The sequence below is a fragment of the Grampus griseus genome (assembly GCF_964374135.1).
Source record: "Grampus griseus genome assembly, chromosome: 4".
Classification (NCBI taxonomy): Eukaryota; Metazoa; Chordata; class Mammalia; order Artiodactyla; family Delphinidae; genus Grampus; species Grampus griseus.
Genome location: NC_138997.1, coordinates 107,916,947 through 107,931,725, shown reverse-complemented (window position 1 = coordinate 107,931,725; position 14,779 = coordinate 107,916,947). Strand labels below are relative to the sequence as shown.

The window sequence follows — 14,779 nt, the reverse complement described above, 5'->3', positions numbered from 1 at the left end:
ACTCGTGATTGGATTGAGTGCTCATCAGATAATCCAGGATGGTCTCCCCAGTCGTGATTATTCACTTACATCTGCAAAGATCCTTTTTTCAAATAAGGCCACATTTACAGATTCCAGGGATTAGGACCCGATATCTTTGGGTGGCCATTATTCCAGCAAATGATCATGAAATCTCAAAAGAATGAGGACGGGAGTGGAGACTTGAGGGGTCTCATGAAGAAGTGAGAGGAGGGGGTCTGTGGGTTGGGGGTTTCAACATTGTTTCTGGAATGTTCCTGAGGGTTCTCTTCAGACAAGCATTGTTGGAAACGGTCTTCTCTCTATTAAGAAGTAGTTGGTCCAGGGCTCAAATGTGACTCTTCGGACACCAAGGCTGGGTACCCTCTAGTGCTTCCTATTGTCTACAAAGCATTTGATGGAGTCTTCTCAAAATAAGCAAAAGGAGACTTCCCAGGAGGCAAAAGGGTCCTGATCCAGGTGGGGGCAGCCTTCCCCCTCATGGTACAGCTTCCCCACTTCCCTCAGTGGGATTGGGATAGAAGTGGCAGCTTGCAGGTGGCAGGGGTTCAGAAAATACTTATGGCCTTGAAGAATCGCACCTCGTCGCCTGGGGCCGGATGTCCCACTGGAGACTAGTGGGGTCGTGGTGGGTTTTAGGAGGCCAGTAAATAACTCCCTCCTCTTTTCTTCCCAAATTCTAAATGACTTTGAGGATACCTCTTTCCCTTCCCTCTCCTCCCCTCCCCCCTCCCTTCCTCTCCTTCCCCCCTCCCTTCCTTCTTTCCTTTTTCTTCCTTCATTTTTTTTTTCTTCGTGTATTGATTAAGCATCTAGTATGTGTCAGATACCGTGCCACATGGTGGGGACACAAACAAGAGTCACCCGTGCTCCCACCCCTGGGCCCCCGTCTGGCCCTCACCACATGGTTTTGTGATGCCCAGATTGTGTGTCTGTTTCCACATTAGACCCTGAGCCCTCGGAGGGAACCAGTCTGGTGGTACTAGGTAAGCATCAGCCATCGTCTTGTGAATGAATGAGTGGGTGAAATTCGCACTGGATGTTGAAGGGTCATTGAGACATTGTCAGGAAGTGAATGGGCTCTTAAGAAAATAACCCAAGCCTAGGCCGTTCCTGGCTTTCTGGAAGGAGCAAGTTCACCTAGAGCATCAAATGGCCAAGCATCTTGCTACACAGGCCGACTGAGGCAGAAAGCAGCCCTGTCTTCACACCTGTGCCTTGCCCGGGTCCCACCAGTGCCCGACCAGCCAGAGGGGGATTTTCATGGGGACATAATGAGACTGCTGCTGAGCAGAGCAGCAGCAGTGCCACTCTGGTTTCCATGGTGACCCTCACTCGTCTTTGCAGCCAAGTGTTTGTCGGAGAAGTTCTGTGTCCCATAGACACCTTCTTTCGGCAAGTGTTTACCGAGGTCCCGCTGAGTGCTTGGCGCAGAGCTGGGTGAGGTGCTGGAGAGGAAGCCAGACCAAGTGAGGACCCAACATGCAGCCGTCTACGGGGAGAATCAACCCAGACGACTAAATGCAGTGCAGGGAGATGCGGTGCAGGCTGGGATGATCGTCGACTAGCACCCTCACCCCCACTGCAGCCCCTCCGCTGTGTGCCAAGGAGTTACAAATGGTCCATTTAACAACTGCAGGCTGTGATGGGTGTGCTGTCTGACTCAGCATCTCCCCTTCCTCACAACACCCCTTCCAAATCACAAGGTTCGTGCATCCTCTTAGGAGTTTCTTAGACATAACAGGAATCATCTCAACAGTTGGGCGTGTCTGAGGGGTCAGTAAACAGCTCCCATCTCCCACCGCCTTGAGTTCTGAGCCAATTGGGAGATGAGACATACATCAGGCATGTTGTCCAGTCCAGCCAGAAAAATCACCCATCACTTTTATTGCTTAGAAGAGCTAGGCTGGAGGATGCGGCTTTTATCTGGAAGCATAGCCAGCCCCACTGCAGGCCTCTCCCTAAAACTGACTGCAGGGGATTCCTGCTTCGGTCCTCCGTCACTTCCACTCCCAGATCTTCTCCACGTGGAAGGGCCGTAAGCAGGGGGAAAAGGCACATGGCCCCTCCCCAGCACAGGCCATCAGTCAGCTGCAGTGATGGACACTAGTTCATGGAAGTTTGTGTGTGCTGGCAGGTAGGGCTGGGTGCTCTGGGTGTGGTGGTGCTTCTAGCCGACTTCTGAGGCCCTGGCCTGGGCCACCATCTTGACATCACTACCCACATTGGTCTGGCACCAGCCACAGAGAGCGGCCAGAAGAGAGGTTGTCAGAAGCGACCCAGAAATTCATTCTGTCCTGCAGGGACATGTAGTCCCTGACTCTGATAACACCCATGTTTGCTTTTTTTCTGTTTCTGTACTCAGTTTTTTGAATAGTAACTAATGAACATGGCCAAGAACTAGAATGACAGAAGAGGCCATACTGTAAAAACCAAATTGTCTTCTCATCACCTGCACTCTGGTTGTCATCCCTAGAGGCAAAGGCAGTCTATTACCCATGTCATGTACCCTTTGGAGATCATTGATGACTATATGTATATTTACACATATACTCCTTTATTAAAATACAAAATAATCACATACTTTACCCACTGTTTTGCTCCCTTTTCTCCCACTTTGCAGCAGTCTTGGAGATCTATACCTACACAGCGACCTTGCTCTTTTAAGTGGCTGCATAATATTCCAATAACAGTAATCATAACTGAATTTTTGGAGAATTTAATACGAATGAGACACTGATCTGGTTTTTTTATTGACATTGACATTAACATATTTACCCTTCAGAGCAGCCTCTGAGCTAAGTACTGTTTACAGATGAGGAAACTAAAGCCCAGAGAGTTTAAGTCACTTTCCAGAGGTCACAAGGCAAGTAGGAGGTGTGGTCAGGACATGCGTCCGGTACGCGGGCCTATCACTGCTGTGGCCTCTCCCATTGCGGAGCACGGGCTCTGGACACGCAGGCTCAGCGGCCATGGCTCATGGGCCCAGCCGCTCCGCGGCATGTGGGATCCTCCCGGACCGGGGCACGAACCCGTGTCCCCTGCATCGGCAGGCGGACTCTCAACCACTGCGCCACCAGGGAAGCCCCCAGAGCCTACCATCTTAACCACACCCTCCCACAGTGCTGCGGTGCCTGTCCGGCACAGACGTCTTGATGCACGTGTGCAAGGTCATCTGTAGCATGAATTCTTCAAAGTCAAGTTGCTGCATTAGTGTGTATTTTTAAAAATAGGTATTGCCCACCATAGAGACCAGACCCGTTTGCCACCCCCAGTGTTTGAGATCCTCTCTTTCCCACACCCTAGTCATAGGGGCAGCTGATCTTTCTACCTGTGTCGGTCTGATAGGAAACCATTGCACCTCCCTGGAGCTCTAATTTTTCACTTTTCTTATAATGTGTGAGGTTGGACAACTTTTCATACGTTGAAGGTGTAGTTGTGTTTTCTTGTCTGGTTAGCAGAGGAGGTCGCCTGGGCTTAGCGCAGGACTGCTTGAGTTGCAAGGTTCTTCCCCACTCCTGGCTCCGCCATTTAATCATTTAATGACCTTGACCACAACCCATAACCTTCCTGTGTGTCAGTGTCCTCATCTGAACACGGGGATGGTGAAGGTTTAATGAGCTCCCACACACCCAGACCTGAGCGTGGCGATGCCTGGCTCACAGTAAGTGATTCACCTGTTTCCAGTCATTTTAGCTCTTGGCTCTATTCTGCCCACTGAACCCCATGGTTTCTTTCTATGGCTCAGTTTCATGGATTTTGCAAAAATGGCCAGCATTTCCTCGGTGACTCCTGACTCCTTATTCCACTGCCCACGCATGAGTCGTTCAGTCTACAGTAGGTGGCAAGGGGCTGGAAATGCAAGGGTGAGCTCAACAGGCAGGGTCCTGGCCCTCGGGGCTTATAGTCTACTGAGGGAGACAGACAATCAGCAGAGGACCACATGGAAAAATATATGATTCCACACCGTGCTGGGCACCGGGAAGCTTTATCTCCTTGTCCTTAGCACGTGTCTGCCCTGTAATCAGCACCAGTCCCGAGAAGTGGACAAGTCACCCCGAGTGCTCAGTAAATGCTGGTGAACGAGTGAACAAGAATAGGATTAATGCTGTGATCGTGTCCAGTGCACGTAAAGTGAAAAATCGTTAACTCTGTGCAAGTGCGACAATAAAAAGCCCAGAAATTCGTTCACCTCCTGAAACAGTGGTGGCTGAGCTCATGAGGGGCTGCCAGGATGGCACACCTTGGAGGTGGTTGTCATGATATGTTGGGATGTGGTGAAGGTTAAATGAGCAACAAAGGGCACATTTTATATGTATGCATCAGTGAGTGGGAAAATAAGCTTTTCTTGGTTATGTAAGAGTACACCCTTATAAACTAGTGAAAGGATAGATGTGGTATGAAAACCATTTTCACAAATTGCTGATCATCTGTTAGCTAACATCAAATATAAAGTGATTTTTACTTTCCTGGGAGGATAGAGTCTTAGAGTTTTGATGCTGCAAAGGATCTTAGAGGCCATCTGGTCTAAATTCTTGGCCAGGGAAAAAGTATTCTTGTTACCAAAAGTTAGGTTGGCTACTCGCTGCTTGAAAGCCAATACTCGAGAGGCAAGGTTGGTGGAAAGGAAAGTTTCGTTTATTTTGGAGGCCAGCAACTGGGGGAGAAGGCAGACTCGTGTCCAAAGGCCAACTCTCCCCTGATAATCAGTGGACAAGAGCTTTTGAAGGGAATTTTCAGGGGTGTGTAGGTGGAGGGAGGGGGCTACGTGCAGAAGCAGCACAGTCAGCTCTGACAGTCATCTGGAAATTGGTCATGCAGTGGTCTGATCAGCGTCATCTTGATTGTTTTAAGTACAGTTAATCTTCAGTTTCTGGGTCAGTTTGTTCCCATTTCTTTGAGGCTAGTTCTCAGAATTGTGGCGGCTTATGTCATGGCTACAGTCTGATTACCATGTAGTTAACTTCTTCCACCTGGCGGGGGTTTCAGTATCTACAGAACAGCTCAGAGGATATGGCCATGGCTCAGAATATTATCTATAGCCCTTGAAGAAGAACTAAAAGTCCTTGACTTTGCTTAATGACTGAACTATTGTTATTTGGTCGTGTTTGACTGTTTTCCTTTGCTTCTGCATTTTCTCACTCTCTGATTAATTTTTGTTTGTTTGTTTGTTTGTTTTTGCGGTACGCGGGCCACTCACTGTCGTGGCCTCTCCTGTTGTGGAGCACAGGCTCTGGACGCGCAGGCTCAGCGGCCATGACTCACGGGCCCAGCCACTCCGCGGCACATGGGATCTTCCCGTACTGGGGCACGAACCCGTGTCCCCTGCATCGGCAGGCGGACTCTCAATCACTGTGCCACCAGGGAAGCCCTCTCTGATTAATTTTATTCTTTGGCTAAACTTTTTCTATAGCCAAGAGGCAGGTAGAGGGCAAGGACCATGGGGTCCTTCTCCATTCCATTGTCTCTAGTACACCCAACAGATGGTCAACCCATTTCTACTTGGATATCTCATTGACAGTGAGGGGCTTCCATTCTTGGGAGGCTGCTGTTAGAGCTTGAATTGTGTCCTTGCAAAAAGATATATTGAAGTCCTAAACCCCAGCACCAGTGAATATGACTTTATTTGGAAATAGAATCTTTACAGATACAATTAAGATGCCAGTATGACTGGTGTCCTTATAAGAGGGAAATTTGGACACAGAAACAGAAAGGAGGAACATCATGTGAAGACAGAGGTAAAGACTAGTGATGTCTCTACAAGCCAAGAAATGCCAAAGATTGCTGGCAACACCAGAAGCTGGGAGAGAGGTATGGGGCAGATTCTCCTTCATGGTCCTCAGAAGCAACCAACCCCGTGGACACCTTGCCTTTAGTCTCTGGCCTCCAGAAGTGGGAGAGAATACATTTCTGTTCTTTGAAGCCACCTGGTTTGTGGTACTTTGTTAATGAGGCAGTCCTAGGAAACCAATACAGCACCTTAATCCATTTGTTCGGAATCAGAATCTGAGAGTAGTGCTGGGAATCTGCATCTTAACATGACTTGAAGTCATTCTGGTCCTTCTGATGCCTAATAGTTCGAGAGCTTCTGCTGGAGACCCGTGTGCCCAAACTGTGCATCCTCTAGTTGGTTCTAGAGTCCCAAGGTTCCCCGTGTAAAACTGCAAACCCTCCAGCCCTCTGTCTCTCTTACCCTGGACCATTCATCTGCAACTCCGAGCCCTCACTGCCTGAAGGATGCTCCTGAGGGTCTTAACCCCCCTGCATGGCTTCCCACCTCTTGATCCAGACTTCTTCTGTGACACAAGGCGTTTCTGTTGTCCTGAGCCACCTGGTTTGTGAGACTCTGTTACAACAGCTCCAGGGAACCAATAAGTCGTCCATCTCAGTGTAGGCAGCTTGTAGTCCTTGAAAGGCCCTCCTCATCTTTAACCAGGAGTCCCCATTCAAGGTTCCACGTGAGCAAGCAAACAGCCTGGTGAACTGTGGGCGTCATCCCGACACGGTCTCTCCTTGGGGCCCCTCACCTCTCTCTCCCAGACCTCTCCCCTCTTTCCGTCTCACCTTCACCACCCGATTCCTGGTCATTGCCATGCCTTCACCGGCCACCTGCACTCACCTCACGTCCATCCCGGACCCTCAATCCATTCTTTTCAGTGACCCTGGCTTTGCCAGCCTCCTGTTGCTCTTGGTAAACCCGTGTCGTCTGCCCCAACTGGAAGTAGTGTACACGTGGTCACCATTGCCAGATACCTCTGAAATCATCAAGAAGATGGTGGAACCTGGAACAACAATAGACATTTTGGGGAGGTGGCTTCTAGTGGATTACAAAGAAGACCATTCTGACTGTCTGAGCTCTCCCACGATGGAAAGCCCGCCCGGAGAGGCAGTTAGCACCCCTCACCATGCGTGTGCAGAGTGGTGGCTGGGGGACTTCTGCAGGAAAGATAATGAGGACACCTGGGCGTTGGTTGGAAAGATGACTTAGCTGATGTCCAAGGTTGATCTCATTTCTAAAGCCGTCTTTAAATGTTCCACCTTATATTTTCTTTCCCATCACTGTCATCTAATCTCCAGGTAGAGCAAGATCCAGCTATACAAATAAGAATTTCAAATGTAATCTATTTATGTAACATTCATCTCTCCACTTCTCCATCCATCTATCCATCTGTTTATGTTCCCTTCAAATTTTCTTTTCTTTGCCATAAAGAATGACACCAAGGAAGACTCTGATGGCCATAACCACAGCAACAACAGTGTGAAGTAACATTTTCCAGCATCTGTTTTGTGCCGGGCACCAGCTAAGTGCTTTGTGCGTGTCAGTGTGAGGCAGTGGGGCAGAGTATAGAGCCAGGACTCTGGAGACATGTCATGCCTTCAAATCCCAGTTCTGCCACCTAATAGCATTGTGACTTTCAACAAGGTAATTTTTCTGTGTCTCAGTTTCTTCACCTACCTTATAAGATCATCATGGGGATTAAATGGCTTGATATCCATCAAGCTATTAAAACAAAGCCTGTGCATAAAAGGCACTATTAATCCTCTCAATGACCTTCATTTTAAAAAAAATGTATTTTATTGAAGTATAGTTGATTTACAATGTTAATTTCTGCTGTACAGCAAAGTGATTCAGTTATACATAAATATCTTCTTTTTCATATTCTTTTCCATTATGATTTATTACAGGATATCGACTATAGTTCCCAGGGCTATACAGTAGAACCTTGTTGTTTATCTATCCTATATATAATAATTTGCATCTGCTAATCCCAAACTCCCAATCCTCCCCTCCCCCAACCCCCTTGCCCTTGGCAACCACAGGTCTGGTCTCTACGTCTGTGAGTCTGTTTCTGTTTTGTAGATAAGTTCATGTGCATCTCAGTGGCCTTCATTTGACATGGGTGATAATATTCTTACTAACCAACTAGGGATCTAGGATCAGAGACACCAAATAACTCACCTGAGTCACCCGGCGCCTAAGAGGGGGAGCTGAGATTGGAAGCTAAGTTGGCGTGACTCCCGAGCTCATGATGTTTTCAGACGTAGTGAAACACCATCTCTTGGGAAACGGCCAAGTGGAGAGAGGAACTCTCCCTTACATTTTTCGCCTGTTCCAGAGCTGTCCCGTCAGGTCTGGCCACCGAGGGGTTGGGGAGTGAGCAGTGATGTGGAAACGCCAGGATAGAAGGAGTTAACGAGCCTCTGCTTCAAGCTTGGAGAGGGAGGGCCCAAGCTGACTTCTAAACCAAGAGATCTTTAAGAGGAAAAAGTCAAAGACAAGGATGCTGACCCTGGATCTGACAATCTATTTGAGTTTATACCAAACTAAAAAATTTAGGGTTTATCATAACTTCAACCAGTGTTTCACTCACACACAGTAGTTAGTCTTACTCTGATTTAACCTGCCATTACAGTTTTGACAGTGAGGATACCCAGGAGATATTTTCCCCTGAATTCTTATTGTCCAGGCCCTCAAATCGATTGGATATAAATATGATTTATGGTCTCTACATGGAATCTTGCTGCAGTGAGATGCCATGGAAATTGGCTCCTATGAGGAAAATTTTGGTTTCACTAATACTCAGTTGTTTTTTGTGGGTCTGTTGTGGTTACATCAGCCAACGTGGAGATTTGTATTATAAAAGTGGCCATGGCCATTTCATTTTCACTCTGAATGAGTTACCCTCCACGTTAATGAGCCCTCTTTCTCATTCAGGAGAACACCTACTGCCTTCTGTAGCAAATCCTACTGTAGTTTCTTTCTGACACCTTGCTTGCCATTTGGTGAGAAGTTGATTCATTTTTATACAAAATAAATAAGGAAAAAGACACCTATGTCTTTGTTTCTTTTGTATCGTCCGTAGCTATGCAAAGTATTAATCAGTTCTGGGATAAGTTAAGCTGTACCATTTCTTTTGCAAAGATGTTGTCATGGGAAAAAGCCACTAATACATCTTAATGGCTTATATTTATGAAGCGCTCCCTCTGTGCTGGTCATTGTTCTAACTCCCATGGGAAATCACTCATTTATAAGAGGGCTGTTGCTTGTACAGGATGTATATGCAGCAAACCTGGCCAGAGTAAGTACATTCCTCTCTAAAGTACAGTGACAAAAGCTGACACTTCTGTGACCTGAAAAAATTAGATGTTCTCTAGGAAAGAAGCGTTTGAATCTTGCTAACTTTGCCAACTTGTTGAAGTAGTAAAGAAGATGAAGAATCCCAGTCCAGCCTGTGCAACTCAAAATGTCTTTGTTTCATGGAGGCATTAGGGACTTTTGGAGGGGGCGGGGAGTGGGAAAATATGTGTATTTCATTGTTGTCTAAATAATTAAAAGTACCATAGGGGGTGATGAGAATTGTACCAGTGGAGACAATCCTGTATGCAAACTATGCATTCTTAATATGCATTTAGTTCTTCTGTGGCTGGTTGGGAAATTAACAGATGACACCTTCATTAATTGCATGCTATTTTAATTGGTTTAAAGGGACATTTTTCTTTCTTTTGTGGCTTTGGAACACCCTGACAGTTTTATTGTTACTTCTGAGAGTATATCCATGGTGATTAACATTAATACTATTAAAACAGAAAGTGTCTGTGAGCTTGTGTTCCCAGGGGATCGGGAAGGGTGAGCTGTGAGGACCGACTCTCTCCTGCCACCAATTTCCTGGGAGAGAGAATAGAAAAGAATAAGGAAACTACTGTATTTAGAAACAACAAAATGCCGGACTCCGCACCATGTATTTTCTATAGCTTATCTCTTTTAGCCCTGAACAACGACCTATGAGGATGGTCCCCATTGTGCGGTGGGGAAGCCAAGTCCTTTACCCAGCTCGCTTAAGCTAGGAAGCGATTTAACAGCAGAGAACTTATGGAAATGTCCTCCTGTTCATTTCAATCCCCATGTACCTGGCAAAGCACTTGCAGTTTACCCGATAGGCAGCCACCCATTTTCTAATACAAGTTAATAAATGAATGAATGAATGGATGATGGATGGAGTGAGTCAGATAAGGTGTATGAGTTTCATATGCCGCTGTAACAAGTGACCACAAACTTGGTGGCTTCAAACAACACAAATGTATTATCTTACAGTTCTGGACATCGAAGTCCAACATGGGCCTCGCTAGGAAAACTCAAGATGTCAACTGTAGGGGAGAATCCATTTCGTTGCCTTATCCATCCTCTTGAAGCTGCCTACATTCCGAGGCTCGTGACCCCTTCCTCCATCTTCAAAGCTGATGATTCCATCACTCCTACCCCCCTACCCCCGCTTCCTTCATCGAATCTCCCTCTGATTCCCATTCCTCTTCTACCTCCCTCTTCCACTTTTAAAGACCTTGTTATCAATCTCTGATTAGCAGCCTTAGTTCCATCTGCAACCTTATTTCTCCTTCACCGTGTCACCTAACAGATTCACAGCCTCTGGGGATTAGGACATGAACATCTTTGCCGGGGGCATTATTTTGTCTACCACAAAAAGCTTCATTAAACGTGTGAAATCTATTTTGTCTGTCTCAGTAGAGAAGTAATTCTTTTCTGAGACTGTGGAACATGGTTTGTTTGGTTCCTTGGATATTTAACCATGCACGCACCACCTGGAAGCATCTCTTTGCTTTTTCCTTGCTTTGTAACCTGCAAACTCTCTCCGCACATGCCAGGTTCAGTAAGTACCCGTTGAGGAAATGAAAGAATGAAATGAATGAGCTGTTGTTTAAAACTATATTAATTTGGTCTAAAGGACACGGGAGACATTTTGATCTAAGATGGTAAAATTTGAGCATTAAAAAGAATAATGGCTGTAGTCGATTGAAACCCACCAAATATATACAATTTCATAGTGATTCTACGCAGAGGCATGGGGTCTTCCTAGATTCAGCTCAACATTTGCACTCTTCAGACTCCCATAGGCCACACTTGACCCCTTCTATGTAACTCGAGGGCAGGAACACAGTGTACGTGTCCACTGTGAGGGCAGCATTAGACAGTCTTCTGTGGGTGCCCTTGCCTCAGGTCACACTGCAACCTATAGCTGTCCAGGAGGTATTTTCTCCCCAAGTCACACAGCTCTAGTGCAAGGAGGTTCAGTCTACATCAGGCAGCTATGGGAGCCTTCCTGGCTTAAACGCTTCATACCCCAGAGTTGCCAGCATCTTTTGTAATAACTCGCGGGCATGGCTTCCAGCGTTTCCACAAGGGACATGCCCAGGTCCAAGAATGACCTCACTCGGGAAAGTTCAAAGCACAGTGTCTGCTTCCCTGTTAGGGATTTATGGTTCATTTACAGGTCCTCCCATCCAGATGTAATTTACCAATCAGGTTTCATTTTTTATGACATTTGATGTTCTTGTCCTTCTGAGGTTTTCAGGTAAAAGCCAAAGCTCAGATTCTCAGGAATTTGGAAAAAGTTTTATTAACCTTTTGCTCTCACACCTAAACAAGCAAATAAACCAACGAACAAACAGACCCCAACTCATTTGTCACCATGGGAGGTTGCGATGACACCAGCTCTTTAACTAGCAAAGAATCAAACATCTATCATAATTATAAGCTTTATGTCAGAGTAACTGCATTATTGAGGAGAGAAAGTTCTTTGTGAAGAATTCCAGCTTAAAAAAGTACAGAAGAAATGATAGAATTAGAAAGTGTGATTTTTCAACCCCTGGTGATATCATGGATCTAGGTAACAATTACAGTGTATACTAAAACCATTAGGTGAAAGGTAGATAGGGAATTTCATAATATAGGGATCATGCTGGAACCACTTGAACTTGTGATCCATCTTAGTATTTACCCATTGTATGATCCTACAGGAAGCACACGGTATTACTTATGGTACATTTAAAAAAAACAAATTTAATCTGACTCTAATCAAGACCTTAGATCTAACTAGTGGTTTGTGGAAATACAAGGGATAGAGGAACAATGACACCCTTTGGAAGCAATCAGCCAAGTCCAGAATGTGGGACGTTCTGCAGGATGAACGACCATGTTTCCCCAGCAAATCATGGAAGGGAAAATGGAAGGGCAGAGGGCTTCCCTGGTGGCGCAGTGGTTGAGAGTCCGCCTGCCGATGCAGGGGACATGGGTTCGTGCCCCGGTCTGGGAGGATCCCACATGCCGTGGAGTGGCTAGGCCCGTGAGCCATGACCAATGAGCCTGCGCGTCCGGAGCCTGTGCTCCGCAACGGGAGAGGCCACAACAGGGTGAGGCCCGCGTACCGCAAAAAAAAAAAAAAAAAAGGAAGGGCAGAATGATATAGAATAAAGTGGACTTAGTCAACATTGTGGGATTTTGTTTGGTTCTTGAATTAAAGTTTCAACTGTAAAAATTATTTTGGGACACTTGAGGTAGTTTGAATAATGACTGATATTAATTATTGGAATTATTGTTTGACACTTTAAATATGATACAGTTAAATGGTATTGAATATGATAATGACATCAAGGTTAGGCAAAACTGATATACATAAACACATATATACACATATATAGACATACATATGCACGTGTGTGTGTGTGTGTGTGTGTGTGTGTGTGTGTGTATATATATATACAGTTGACAGTTAATGATGCATACTGAGGAAATTAAAGGTAAAATGAAAAATCTGGGGTTTGCTTTAAAATGCTAAGCAAACTTTTTTTTTTTTTTTTTGCGGTACACGGATCTCTCACTGTTGTGGCCTCTCCCGTTGCGGAGCACAGGCTCCGGACGCGCAGGATCAGCGGCCATGGCTCACAGGCCCAGCCGCTCCGCGGCATGTGGGATCTTCCCAGACCAGGGCACGAACCCGTGTCCCCTGCATCGGCAGGCGGACTCTCAACCACTGCGCCACCAGGGAAGCCCAGCTAAGCAAACTTTGAAGGGAGTAACTAAAACAAGATTGGCAAATATTGACAGTTTTCCAAGTTGAGTAATGATTACATTGGGAGTCTGATTATTCTACCTACTTTAAGTGCCTGAAAATTTCCATAATAAAGTTTTCTTTTTTTTTCTTATAAGTTTTTAAATTTTTATTTATTTATTTTTGGCTGCATTGGGTCTTTGTTGCTGTGCATGAGCTTTCTCTAGTTGCAGTGAGCAGGGGCTACTCTTTGTTGCAGTGCGCAGGCTTCTCATTGCAGTGGCTTCTCTTGTTGCAGAGCATGGGCTCTAGGTGCACGGGCTTCAGTAGTTGTGGCACACGGGCTCAGTAGTTGTGGCTCACGTGCTCTAGAGCGCAGGCTAAGTAGTTGTGGCCTATGGGCTTAGTTGCTCCATGGCATGTGGGATCTTCCTGGACCAGGGCTTGAACACATGTCCCCTGCATTGGCAGGCGGATTCTTAACCACTGTGCCACCAGGGAAGCCCCATAATAAGGTTTTCTTAAAACCCTTATATTTTTACAGTCAGATGCCATTTTCTCCTATCAAATTATTAAATATATTTAAACATTTTACAGGGAGGGGTGAAATAAGGATCCTACTGCATTGCTGGGGAACTTCTGGAAAGCAGTTTGGCAGGATGCCCTAAGAGACTTAAAATATTGCTAGCATTTGACCCAGTGATTCCCTTTGTAGAAATCATACTGAAAAATTCATTGTGAATATCAAAAACTCTTTACAAAGATGTTCACTTCAGGTTATCTTAGACTTTGAATTTTGCAAGTAACCCAAATGTGCACCACTAGACGAATGGTTAATTGAATCATGGTACACCACATCATGACGTATTTTGCAGCCATCATAAAGGAAACTTTTACAGTGTTTAAATACAACTGGAAGATGCCTGTTACAACATTAATTGAAAACAGGACAAAACTATACTTGCATCTATGTAAACAATATACATCCATGGGGAAAATATGTGTAGACAAAAAAAAAAACTGGAGGGCTTCCCTGGTGGCGCAGTGGTTGAGAGTCCGCCTGCCGATGCAGCGGACACGGGTTCGTGCCCCGGACCGGGAAGATCCCACATGCCGCGCAGCGGCTGGGCCCGTGAGCCATGGCCGCTGAGCCTGCGCGTCCGGAGCCTGTGCTCCGCAACAGGAGGGGCCACAACAGTGAGAGGCCCGCGTACCACAAAAAAAAAAAAAAAAAAAAAAAAAAAAAACTGGAAGCAAATACAACAAATACCTCCATTGGTTCTGACTGGGTGATAGGCCTACTGTGAATGAAGTCTTTTTCTGTGTTTATTTTCCAGATTTTTCTATCATAGACATAGTTTTGTCCTGTGCATCTTGCAGTAGTTTTATAAAGGTATAACAAGCAAACCATAAAATTCACCCACATTAAGAGTACAGTCTGATATATATGTGTAAGTATATATAGCTGTACAACCACCATTACAACATTACAATCAAGTTTTAGAACCTGTGACTCTGTGAAGTATCTCACAAATATTTCTTGAGTAGACTTCATTTTTAGAGCAGTTTTAGATTTACAGAACAATTGAGAAGATAGTACAGAGAGTTCCTACATACCCTGTACATAGTTTCCCCTGTTATTAAAATCTTCTATTGCTGTGGTATATTTGTTAAAATTAATGACCCAATACTGATACATTATTATTAACTAAAGTCCATACTCATTCAGATTTCCCTAGTTTTTACTTAATGTCCTTTTTCTGTTCCAGGATTCAATCCAGGGTATTACATTACATTTACTTGACATATCTATAAATTAATTTTCAATTGGAAAAAAGTAAAATGAACCTAATTTTTCAAATCCTCCAAATATTTAACCATTTTTCTCCTGGTCTTCTTGTTTTTGTTGACTTGTTGCT

The 14,779-nt window shown here is 45.2% G+C and overlaps 1 protein-coding gene across 1 annotated transcript in view; it reads left to right on the top strand.

The window, feature by feature from the left end:
* EVC2 (EvC ciliary complex subunit 2) overlaps positions 1-14,779 on the top strand; it is a gene marked incomplete at both ends in the record, with an annotated part of 139,804 nt that overhangs the window by 58,386 nt on the left and 66,639 nt on the right. The gene's annotated exons all lie outside the window — the stretch shown is intronic.